Source organism: Grampus griseus, assembly GCF_964374135.1.
Source record: "Grampus griseus genome assembly, chromosome: 14".
Taxonomy (NCBI): Eukaryota; Metazoa; Chordata; class Mammalia; order Artiodactyla; family Delphinidae; genus Grampus; species Grampus griseus.
In genome coordinates this window covers 2,315,920-2,327,319 of record NC_139008.1, presented here as the reverse complement: position 1 = coordinate 2,327,319, position 11,400 = coordinate 2,315,920, and positions in this window count along the sequence as shown.

Below are 11,400 nucleotides of genomic sequence, written 5' to 3'. Positions count from 1 at the left end.
TTATCCACCTGTGTCTTCCCAGTGCCAAGAACAATGACTGGGTGTAGTAGGTTTGTTGACCTAATGAGTAGATTTCTGTCTCAAAAAGTGGCTGACAGCCTTTAAGGAGGCATAAGGTATAAAAGTGCTTTGTAAGTAGTTTGGATCACTGAAAGAAAAAGAAGAAAGAGAAAGAAAAGCTTGCCCAGGTGGAAGTAGAGAACCCACTGAGGCATAGCCAGACACAGTTGGGCCTCCAGGATTTTGTTGTGTAGTTGGCAATAGACTCTCATCCCAGTCCCATGAAAAGTGGCCTTTTAATGATACTAAAGAGGAAAGACTTCTAGAGACGCAGTAAACTCATGTGGGGGCTGGATTAGTCTGGACACATGGGTTGCAATCAGCAGGACCCCAACACGTAACAGCTCAAGAGGGAAAGAAGGACCCATTGACTTACGTAACTGAAAGGTGGGTGACGCTGCTGGCTCTGCAGACCTCAGAAACTGAGCTCTAGGGGGGCCAGACTCTCCTATTCACTCCCTGTTTCCCAATTCCTCCCCATCTCTTGATTCTCATTCTCTGAGCTTGTCGGCAGCACACTCACCTGCTTCAAACAGACGCCTACAGGAGAAGTGAGAGAAGGACCTTAGCAGCTCCAGATTCTACGTGTAGAAATGGCCTCCCCAACAGGCCATGCTTAGAAAACTTCAGGGAAGGATTCTGGTTGACCCATCCCTGGACCAGTCACTGCAGCCAAGGAGATTGTGTATTGTGATTGGCAACCCCGGCACAGCCACTGTGATGGAGTGTGGAGGAGTAGCTCCCAGATGGGAAGTGATGGGACCAGGGCTTCAGCCCCGGTCAGTGTGACTCCGTAGTTGATACTCTCAGTCACTAGGCAACACGACTTCCTGATCACAGACAAGGTCAGCACCCTGCTAGGAGGGCGGCACAAACCACCAGCCCCGTTGCCTGCTTCGTTTCCGAAAATGATGGAATGACTAATAGATGTTCTCGACAGGGGAAAGGATGAAAAGAAAATAGCTAACAGGTTGAATGGACTTCCAGCCTTGGTCTACAGAGGCTATTAGAATGACTTCTACAGCAGACAGGTACTAGATCAAACCGTGGTCAATACCAGGATGTTCTAAGCCAGATTGGAGAGAAGTAAGGGCAGATAAATTACTGCAAGCAGATGGCGTCCACCTGAGAGAGCTGCAGGAGCTCATGGATGAAATTGGGGTGGTTGGTTGGCAGGAGTGTGGGTCCGCTGAGCTGGAGAGGATGTCAGCTCACAGATGTGACCCCGGCCGTTAAGAGCGCCACGGCAGGGCCCGGGGAATTACAGCACAGAGGAGTCAGCCCTCAGCCTCCATCTGGACCAAGCTGGTGGCGACTGGAATAAAGAAGAGAAGTCTGTGGACTCGGAAATAACCCACAGGGGAAGGAATGAACGGGGTGTGGGAGCAAGAGCAGCCACCCAGGTGTTGCCCAGAGAAATCACACCTGAGGGCTGTGCTGCGGCCCTCCGAGGCCGAGGGGGCGAGTTGGCGCATGCGCAAGGAGAGCCGAAGGCTCTCGTTTCCATGGGGAATGCACAGCCAGCAGCCCACTTAGCCGGGGGAGAGTACGTTTTCTGAGTCACGCCGTCCTGGTTCCAACCCCAGCTCTGCCACCAATTTAGACCAGGTGAACTTGGGCTGGTTGCGCTGAGCCTCAGTTTCCTTACCTATAACATGAGGATAATCACACCTCACTCCAAAAGCAGCGTTGAGGATTTAAATTGATTTCTTTAACATCCAAAGACAATTTAGTGCAACTTCCGTAGAATTGAATTTGTGCTGCAAGACACGTTGCATTTTTACAAAAGTACCTGGCAGGTAGCAGGTAGGTAATAAGCAGTGGCCAGTAGATTGACTACACCTGGAACCAAAGGGTTTTTCATCTGAGTTCTACAGCGCCTAGTGTATCTGGGGGCAAAGCCTTCAGAGCCACTTTGGAGCGTCTTTGGGAAGGTCTTTAACAGACTCCAGGCCTCCTTACCTGTTCCTCCCAAACAGCTCTGCTTGTATTTATTTTCTACCTAAGGTTCTTCCTTAGAAAATGTGTGGCATAGTGGGGTTCTCGGTCCCCTCTCCTCACATCGCATCCTCACTGCTGGTGGGGTCATTTAACATAGTTAATGAGAGCTCGACACAATACTAACACAAGTTCATTTGCTTCTAGATTTACCACCCCAAAGTCTGAAGCGTCTATACCTTTAGTGCAGTGGCTGAAAGCAGGAGCTCTGGAGCAGACTGCCTAGGTCTAAATCCTAGCTCTGCCTTTGCTGGCTGTTGTCACCTTAAGCAAGTTACTTAACAACTCTGTGCCTCAATTTCCTCACCTGTAAAATGGGATCGATCATAAAAAATACTTGGCTCATACGGCTGCCCTGAGGATTGAACGAGTTAATAAATGCAAACTGCTAAGCATAGTGCCTTGCATTCTTAGCTACTGATGCCACCATCACATCAGCATCAACATTATCTCCACCACCACCACCACCGTCATTATCATCATCATCATCACCATGGTTATCTTCATTATCACAAGCATCATCATCTCCATCATCACTGTCACCACCACCATCGTCACCATCCCACCATCTTCACCGTGAACGTCATTATCACCACCATCATCACTACACCCACAGAAAACTGTGCTGCTTTCTTTTGCCCTACAGGATAGAACACATATTCCCTGACTTTGACTGTGCAGGGAGCCAGAAGCTGGAGATCAGGACTCTGGACTGGGGAGTGGGTTGAAAAGGGAAGATGGAGGGTGACCTATGAAAAAGATAGGCTCCCCTATAGCCTATATCTGAGGCCAATTCTGCAAAGACTGAAAGGTGACCCAGGCAGGAAAGGGCTGTTTTCTGTGTTGCACCGTTCCCTGGGCTCCTTGTTACTATTCATAATCAGCTACCCATTGACTGAGTGCCTTTTCTGGTCTTGATCAATACACTCACACCCTTCTAGATGTCCAGTGGTGGCACAACAGTAGGGTAATTAAGGATTTTGCTGCTACAAAGGTTCGAAAAACACCTACATAAACTTTCAAGACTTCAAGGAATTTTATTCACTAAAGACCTTTTGAAATAATTGAGCCACTGACCAGTTGAGATGGGGGCTATATTGACACAGTCAGGGAATGATGGAGAGTAGGGAACAAATGCCAATAATAAAGGGACAGAGGCTTTTCTCCACAGGGAGGTGTAAAGGGCAGGACTCCTGGAAGATCAGTGCCAGCCCCAGTTGTGTTTAATATTCTTTTGCAAGGCCTGCAGGAAGTGGGTAGGGTGTACGGCAGAGAAAGCTCCGGGTTAGCAGATAAAAGGACAAGGGCTGGAAATTGATGGCAGGAAAACAGGAAGATCTCAAGACTCTGTGCAGGTGAGCAGGAAGGAAGGAGGTGAGATGGAATGTGAGCACGTTCAAGGTGATACTCTTAATAAAATGGGAGGTCTTGGACTGCTTTGGAGAAGTCACCATGCTGCAGACATCACCAAGAGGAACGTTAAAAACAGCATGGGAAGGTTGCCTGTCACTTACACGCTATTTTCATTTCCACATTTCCCCCACATTCCCTGTGCTTGGGGGACGTTCTGAGCTCCAGCACGGTAATACCAAGGCTGGGAACAGCTGAACTGGGGGACTGGGTCAAGGCGGGGGTCTGCTATCTGCTGAGTGGGCCATCTGGCTTGTTCAAGTGCTAACAGCCTTGTTACCTTCCAGAGGATGACCTACAGAGAGGAAAAGGCCATAATGCTGCTATCACCCTTCAAAATGCCCTATCAACTCAAGTGGTAGATGACTGTTTTTCTCTCCAGAATGCTTGTGTGTGACCAGCGATGTCCCAGGCCCGGTGGCAATATTTGTGAGCCGCAAATGCTTAGGATGAGCTGGCTACAAAGCTACTTCCTCTAGCTTGTGCCCTGGAGTTCAGTACCCAGTGTCGAGTTCCCTGTTGTTTAGATTTCCAGTGTGAGCTCATTGCATGAATGGCCCGAGAGGACCCTCCAGCCAGCTGGCTCTCCCAAATGAGCTCCTTCTACCTTTCTCACTCCTCCATTCTCTTCCATAAGGCTGAGTATAAGAGCAAAGCAGGCTGGGCTTTGCAACAGTATTATATGTCATCTAAATAAATACATTTCACTGGGGAAAACATGCTAAATATGATATTCCCATGAGTCACAAAACAGCTGTGCTAGCTTTGCAGCGTGAATCTGCTCCCCTATCAGTGCTAACGATTGGAGATCACATTTCAGAACGGGCGATCCCCAGAGCCGCAGAAGGGGTCAACTCCTGGCATTCTGAGGGGGCCCTCAGAACTGCTATGGAAAGTTCATTAGCCGTAAAGACTAACACCCAAATAAAATATGATGAGGGTCTGAGGAGCTGGACACAGATTTGAAGTTCATGGAGAGGGCGAGAGATGGGCAGAGACAGTTCTACAAAGCGAAATGATTAGATCTCCCTTTGCTTCAATTCCTGTTACAATGGAAAAAAATAAATCAAGCCCAGCATGTCTCCCACCCACCCTCCACCACCACTGCCAACTGCTAAGGATCTTGGTCACAAACAATTGAGCTAATATTGACAAAGACACTTTGTAAAATTTAGAGTACTATTGGTGGACAGGGGAGACAGGCTTTAGAATAAAGTTAAACCCCAGATTTCTTACTTTCAAATGTCAGAGTGTCTTAAAGGATGGCTTTGGCTGTGGCCATGTTCAATGCATTCAAAATACAGGACGTAGGGAAAAAAGGAGTGTTTCGTTTTACTCTCCCCAAATGGCAGTTTGGTTCTGCATTTCTGTAACCTAATTAATGGGAGAGCACTCGTGTTGCAGTGGAGGAAGGCTCGCTGTGACATCACCATAGTTTCCCGATGCACTGTACAGAGGGGAGAACTCGGGAAGTAATCTCTAAATCACACTAACAGATTGCCTATTTTCTTGAAACCCTTTTTTTTCAAGAACGTTTTGAGACCACTCCCAGGAGAGAGCCAACGGGCAAAAGGTATGAGGATATCACTGTCAACTGTTTATAGAGAGTTTTGAGGGAGGTTATCCTAACAGGGCTTTCACCTTCAAACCTTAATCCTTTTTGGACCTCTGCAAACAGTCTCACCAGGCTCCTTTTTCTTAAGTCTGAGAATGCCTCTGGCAAAGGTAGACTTAAGGACATTTCAGAGGGAAGGAGCAATAAAGAGAACAGGTCTAAGATGCTGTGAAGCTCTCCGCGGTCCAATTCTTCCCATTGCCCTGGCTTTGATTTTTAACGTTCATTCCAACTGCTTGGGAATCTCTGAAGCCTGTCAGTCCCCATCCTGTGCCGAGAATCACATGTGGAACCGCTGCCTTCCAATAAAATATCTGAAATTAAATCCTTGTGTCCTTTGATAGCATCTTTCAATAACAGAATTGCCTGCTCAGTTGTTCAGATAGCACTTCCTGCCTATGCAGAGCAACAGGAGACACAACAGAGTTAATACGCTTAATATTCTATTTTCGGAGGCCTATACCATAGAATATCTTTGTTAGTATAATTAATTTAATTCAGTCGTGCCTACCCAGAAATTTTTTTAATCGTATTGCTATTTGAATAGGTGATGTGATTATAATAAGCTAACATTTTTTTTTAACAAATACATATTTATTGTCAGATGATAGGAAGATATTGAGAGAGGCCTGGAAACCATTACCGTGAAGGCTTGAACAACCACAATTTACTGCAAAGAGATAAAAACCGAACACCTCAGCCATATTATCGCCATAATTGTCTGCTGTTTACCCATCTTGTAAAATAAACGGATCATGAAATGTGAGAGCACGTTTCAAAACATACATGGAAGGTGTTAGAGTGATTATGCCTAGGCTGCCTGACTTAATTGTAAATTGTTTTTCTTTCAGCTGGAAGTGAGACGGTATTAATTAGTAGCGGTTTTGACAAGATCGGAAGTCCATGGACTTCCTTCAGAGGGAACTCTGCAAAGGTGCCTGCATCCCTCCGAGGGTTTAAAAAGAAATTTTTTTTTAGCTTTTAATGGCATTTTGTTGTTTGTTAATCCCTGGTGTGGGCACAAACCAGAAGATTCGAGATGTGATCAATGTACAAGTGGCTCAAGTGTTAACGAGGAGCTTTCCTCTCTGAACTCCAGGTGGCAAAGGCCAAAGCTGGACTGCATCGGGTGGCCCCAGGGGACTGCCGACGAGGATGCGTGCACAGCCACCGCGCCAGCTATCTCCTACAACTTTAGAGGTGCTGGCACCAAAGTGAAATCTAACTCGACACTCTTCTCCTTCCTTCCCAGTCACTCTGTTCCGTGCCTTTGCCACCAACAGATTTTCATTCTCAGCAGCCAGAATAATGTATTGGTTTCCACTGTTCTCCTTGGCTGAATCCTCAAGAACGCCAACTCCCCGCTTTTCTGGACGGACTCTCCGCAGTTCAGCTGGCGTCTCATCAGCGCCTTGCTGATCCTCCAACTTTCCTCCAGAGTCGTGGTTCTTCCCTGTCCCTCAAGTCGGAGAGGAATAGCAAGCAAACAGACACCATCCAGGTTGGGTTAAACCGAATGGGGGATGAACTCTACCACATTTTTGCTTTGTTGAGAGAAGCTCAATATCGCCCTTGTACAGAGAGCAAATCGGCTTCACCAAGGCAACAAATGTTGCCCTTTTTCTCCTGGTCCAAAGTTCTGCATTTCCCACTCACAGTGAGGCTCTTAATTTTGTCCTCACCGGGAGAGTTTTCTGAGATTTAAGATGCCCCGTTTTACCTAGATAATCAGTGCCATGCTCTTGTTTGGTGCAAAAAACAAAACCATTATGGTATAGATTCTTTAGGTAAGTCAGGAATGGGGTCTAAACACGTAGGTAACGGGTCTGGTGATCAAATTCAGACTGTCATCGTGGCGATGCATCTTCCAAGGAAAACCACACAGAGTGTACATAACTCTGATTAACCTCACTGCTGCAGACAAAGCAAAGTGATAATACAGAAGTGAAAAATGACTCCTTTAAAATAGAAGTAGAATTCTGCTGGGCTCTGTGGAGTGCGTGCATGCGTGTGTGTGTGTGTGTGTATGTGTACGTGTGTTTCACACCAACCTCCATTATTTTTCTAGTCTTAAGCAGAGACTTCCATCAGTCCATTAATTTCCATGACAGATTCCAGTGAACTGAACAGTCAGTGGGAGCATCTGGATGGTCCTCGCACACCTGGAAGCAGGTAGATGGAGCACAGCCCGCCAACATACAACACCAGGAAACAGATCACGTGTCAGGAAACTTCAAAGTGCTGCCTCCTTCCAGTCCAGCTGCGAGACCCCACCAGCATGCATCTGAAGTCTCTCCCTTTTAAAATAACATACCTCCGAGTTCTGTTGTGTAAGTGAACATTTTTGACAAAAATGACGTGAAGGGTTAACGTTTAAAAACTCTGGCTGCGAGTGAGGGATCTGATTGGGGCACTGAAGAGAGGCAAACCTTGGACATATGTCTAAAAATAACATCTACATCTCCCTTTGCAGCTATAATTTTTTTCACATCCCTGGCGAGCTGTCTGAAGGCTGAGATGGGAAGCTCTCCCAAGCCTCTCCCTCAGTCCCTGACACTTGGTTCTTACTTTATTTAAAGCAGACATCAGGCAAGGGGAACAGGAAACGGAGGGCCGGGAGGGGGTTGGGGAGCATGGTCAAATCCACCTACAGCCTTTGGCGGGACACCAGCTCCCTAAACAGCCACAGGTACAGAAGGATTCTGAAAACCACCCCAAACTTAGGTCTACCTCCTGCTGCTTTGCAGGGCCCAGGAAGTGAACAGTGGGGCTCTTCCTCACGTTAACACGGAGCCCCTGCCTTCCAATTGGATCAGCACCGAGGAATTTTCGAAAACAGCCCTCGGGATGAACCTCACAGATAACGCTGAGAAAATGAAGTCAGCCGTTACAGAGAATATCCTGTAGGATTCTGCATGATTCCTTGATACAAACGTAAAAAATCACACACAATTTACTGATGGTGATGGGAGTGACAACAGTGGTTATTCTTTGAGGTGGTCCGTCATTGGGAGGACCTTCGGCAGTGCTGGATTCTATACTGTGCTCTGGATGCATTCACCTCGTAAAGATTTATCAAGCTATAAACTTGAGATGGGTTCATTCACTGTATGTTAGTTACACCTCATTAGTTATGCCTTTATATAATTTCTCTCTCCTTCTAGTTCACATAAAATGAAAAACATCAAACGTACAGAATTGTATGGGGAACGATAGCTTAAATGCTGTGTATTCACAATTTAACTTTTTTTTTTTTTTTTTGCGGTACGCGGGCCTCTCACTGCCGTGGCCTCTCCCGTTGCGGAGCACAGGCTCCGGACGCGCAGGCTCAGCGGCCATGGCTCACGGGCCCAGCCGCTCCGCGGCATGTGGGATCCTCCCGGACCGGGGCACGAACCCGTGTGCCCTGCATCGGCAGGCGGACTCTCAACCACTGCGCCACCAGGGAAGCCCCACAATTTAACTTTAAAAAGACTTAATATTCTGTTGTTTCCTCCAAATTTTTTTCTTTTCTTTTTGAAGAAATAAAGCATTACAGGTAGAACTGAAGTCCCTGATGTGTCTGTTTCTAATCCCACTGCTCTCCCTCCCTCTCCAGAGGTAAGCGCCATCCTGCCTGTAGTGTTATTCATTATATCTTCCCAACATAAGTATTTTGTATAGCCATAAAAGATGCATTGTATTGTTCTGTAGGCTTTGAAACTTTACGTAAGTGTTATCATATAGTTTGAATCATTTTGCAATCTTTTCTTTTCAGGCAAGAGGTTTTGTTTGGGGGATTATCCGTATGGATTCATGTAGCTCTATTTCCTTCATTTTAACCACTATATAGTACTCCACTGTGAAAATATACTGCGATGTGTTTGTCCATTCTCCTAAAGATAGACATTTGAGTGACAGAGGCTGTTGGTTGCTTCCCAATGCCCCTTCTTCCTTTCTTAGTAACAGGCGCCACATTTATTCAGAGTAGCAATGTGCCCAGTTAAAAGGATAGATTTCCCCACGTTTCTTGCTCCCAGTTCTGGTCCCTAGAATGTAAGCAGGGGTTCCTGGGTAGTACTTAAGAGAAGACTCCTTTAAAGAGGGACAAGCTGGGGCATGCCCTTTTGCTCTTCCTCCCCTTCCCTTTTCTTGTTGCTTGGAATGTGAACTTAATAGCCGGAGCTCCAGCAGCCACCTTAAACCATGTGGTGATGGTGAGGATGGAAGCCACTTGCTAAGTCTGACAAAGCAGGAAGACACAAGAGAACTGGGTCACTGGTGACTTTGTGTAGCCTTCACCCCAACCCTGAGCTTTTCTTTCAATCTGAGAAAATAAACCCTTACATAGATAGGTCTCTATTGCTACCAGCTGAACATTTCATTGTCGTTACTAACTGGTAGAATTTGGGGGTTACTATAAGCAATAATGCAATGAATGATCTTGGACCTGTCTTACTGTGCTCTTGTGTGAGAGTTTCAGTAAGGCATTGTGATACAGTAAGAAATATATATTTGGTCTCATTCCAGGTTCTTGATGCAGATCTTCTAAACTCCTTAGAATTTCCCAAGTGACAGGGATGATAGGAGCATCTTTTAGCATTCCTAACAAGCCCCTTTCAAGCATACCTGAGTTTACACTAATAAGGGGACTCAGGGTGGGTCCCTCGATAACTCCAGGATGGGGGCTGGTTGCCAGAGGGACCAATCAAGTAATTAGAGGGTTGGAGTTTTCACCCCTACATACGGACCTCCCGGAAGGGAAGAGGGGCTAGAGATCGAGTCAAATCACCAATAGCCATGATTTAATCAGTCATGACTATGTAATGAAACCTCCATAAAACCCCTGAATGATGGGGTTCAGAGAGCTTCGGGGAACACATTGAGGAGGGTAGTGCACCGAGAGAGAGGGGACATGGAAGCTCTGCTCCCCGTACCCTGCCTTGTACACCTCTTCCATCTGGCTGCTCTGAGTTGTATCCTTTATAACAAACAGTTACAGTAAGTAAAGCTGTTATCTGAGTTCTGTGAGTCATTCTGGTGAATTACTGAACCTGAGGAGGGGATCACGGGAACCCCCGGTTTATAGACAGTGGCTCAGAATTACAGGTGGTAACCTGGAACTTGTCACCGGCATCTGAAGTGGGTGGGGGCCGTCTTGAGGGACTCAGCCCTTCACCGGTGGGGTTCTGCACTAACTCTGGGTAGTTGGTGTCAGAACTGAATTGAACTGTAGGACACCCAGTTGGTATCAGAGAGTTGGAGAACTGATTGGTATGAGGGAAAAAAACACACACATTTGGTGAAAACATTTCAGGCACACACCTGGAAACAGACCTGGAGGGAGGTAGGGCGTGCCCGTATCCCGTTTTACAAGACACCGCCAAATGCTCTTTCAAAGCTTGTGCCAAGTTATATTTGCACCGCATATATGAGAGTTTGTGTTTCTCTCCGTTCTTGACGCTCTGAGTATTGTCAAACTTAAAAATTTTTGCCTATCTAATGGGTGTGAAACATTCTTATATATATATATATATTTAGTATCTTGGGTTTTTTTTTTTACATCTTTATTAGAGTATAATTGCTTTACAATGGTATGTTAGTTTCTGCTTTATAACAAAGTGAATCAGTTATACATATACATATGTTCCCATATCTCTTCCCTCTTGCGTCTCCCTCCCTCCCACCCTCCCTATCCCACCCCTCCAGGCGGTCACAAAGCACCGAGCTGATCTCCCTGTGCTATGCAGCTGCTTCCCACTAGCTATCTATTTTATATTTGGTAGTGTATATATGTCCATGCCTCTCTCTCGCTTTGTCACAGCTTACCCTTCCCCCTCCCCACATCCTCAAGTCCATTCTCTAGTAGGTCTGTGTCTTTATTCCTGTCTTACCCCTAGGTTCTTCATGACATTTTTTTTTCTTAAATCCCATGTATATGTGTTAGCATACGGTATTTGTCTTTCTCTTTCTGACTTACTTCACTCTGTAAGTATCTTGTTTTAATTTGCATTTGACTGATTCCTAGTGAGACTGACCTTTTTTTCCCCCCATATATTTATGTGCTATTCAGTTTTCCTCGTCAGTGAATTATCTGTTCATTTTCTTTGTCCATCCTTCTACTGAGTTTTTTGTTTTCTTGTAGGAATTTTTCATATATTCTGGAAACCTCATCTTAATCAGTTATCACTTCTCTTCATTCGTGTCTTATATTTTCACTTTGTCTCTTGTTGTCCAGAGATTTTGTTTTATTGTAGTCAAATTTATCCATCCACATTTTCCCTTACAGTTTATACTTTTTCATGTCTTGCTTAAGAAATCCTTTCCTACATGGAAGC